This window comes from Sorex araneus, chromosome 2 (genome assembly GCF_027595985.1).
Source record: "Sorex araneus isolate mSorAra2 chromosome 2, mSorAra2.pri, whole genome shotgun sequence".
Lineage (NCBI taxonomy): Eukaryota > Metazoa > Chordata > Mammalia > Eulipotyphla > Soricidae > Sorex > Sorex araneus.
The window spans coordinates 107,763,435-107,765,157 of record NC_073303.1 but is presented as its reverse complement, the minus strand read 5'-3'; the positions used below and the strand labels follow the sequence as shown (position 1 = coordinate 107,765,157).

At 47.8% G+C, this 1,723-nt stretch overlaps 1 pseudogene; it reads left to right on the top strand.

The window, feature by feature from the left end:
* Positions 1 to 1,220: 1,220 nt before the first annotated feature.
* LOC129402982 (small nucleolar RNA SNORA70) lies at positions 1,221 to 1,320 on the top strand (annotated as a pseudogene).
* Positions 1,321 to 1,723: the final 403 nt, after the last annotated feature.

Here is a 1,723-nt window from a genome sequence, read left to right as displayed (position 1 = left end):
CTCCTTTGGTTTCTCTAGGGAAGTGTTCTGGGGTGTTTGAGAAATCAAGTGAATTAATTAAGCAGCAAATTAGACCCTATCCTGACCAGGTGGTATTTCCCATGACTTTTGCCAAGACTAACCCCAAAAATGCTTTTCTTATTTATTTTATTCATGTCTTCATTCATTTGTCAAAATGGAAAATACTATGTGTTCATCCAATACCCACAGGCCTGTAGTAAGAATCACACATGATAATTTATTTCAGAAAGGTTGGAAGGCAAAATGGCAAGCCCATGAAAACACTTCTTTCTCCGATCACTCTCAAAAAACAAGTTTTCTGGATCAGGGAGGCCAAGAAGCCAAGAAGAAGGCCAGGTGTGGGTGCTTAAGTGGTGCAGATGGCAGCTGCACTCGAAACCCCCTGTTTTGATCTCTCTGGCCTCACTGTTCTCATGTCCTGACGGTGCTCCCCTTGCTCACCCCTCTCATGCCTCACAGACCTTCCAGAGGTTTGTATATGTCATTCTCTCTGACCTTCCAAATTGTTCCGTAACTGACTCTTAGCCTTCCCAGGACTCATCTGAAATACTTCCATTTCCACTGTCTTCTGATCTTCCCACCTTTTACAATTGGCATCATCTTAGATATTTGCTAACAATATATAAGATGTTCTCTGCCTTGAGAAATGTCCAAGAAACAGTTACTTTATTTTTCTTTACTATGTGCCCAACCTCGCCCCCATGGCAGAGCCTGGCAAGCTACCCATGGTGTATTCGAGATGCCAAAAACAGTAACAAGTCTCACCATGGAGATGTTACTGGTGCCTGCTCCAGCAAATCGATGAACAACGGGATGACAGTGACAGTGACAGTGATGTGCCCAATGCTTAGGCTATTAATCCTGAAGGGCCCAGGGATTGCTCAGTGGCTCAGTCCCCGCCTTTGTGTGAGGGGGAGAATATGATGTCCCCACCACCTCCCTGCTACTCCAGCACCACCACCACCACTACCACCACCACCACCACCACTCACTCCACATGCCGGAGCACCATCCTGGCAATGCTGTGATTTGGATTCCCAACACCACAACTAAGTATATGGTTTCAGTGCGCTACAACCAAGTACACATGGTTACACAGGCAAAGTGTATGAGCCCTGTAATAGGTTTGCCACCTCCAGTCCTCTCAGCTGCCTCAGCTGTAAGGAGAAGGGAAATGAAGACACAGTACAGACAAGGGCCTGTGGGGCCCAATGCACACTGGCTGCAAGCAGCGGCCTCCTTGCAGTGTGCACAGCCTGTAGCTTACGGGGGCTGCACTAAGGGACCCTGGAGACCATCCTTTGGCGTAGATGTTTGCATCTTCCCTCATTTTGTTCTATTCTTAGGTGCTACACAGGTATCTGGGCACCTTTGGAAAGCCCCTGAGCACAGTAGCCAGACTCCTCTTTGGCCAAGTAGTCATGTCCATTTGCACCATATCACAAAACTAGGAGCATGGTATGGAGCCCAAGTTCAAGTTCCCTGGGCACCAGAAGATCTGTGTCTCCAAGTTTAGTGCATGCAAGTTGGAAAATATTTTGGCTGCAAAGAGGCATATCCCAGATAGCCGTAGGGCCATCTGGGCAAAGGGCAGGCAATGGATTACTGAGAGCCTAGTAACTGCCTCTCTTGAATCCCTCCTCCCCACCCCATCACAACCCAATAAATCTTGCTTCCTAGCACACACACACACACACAGAGG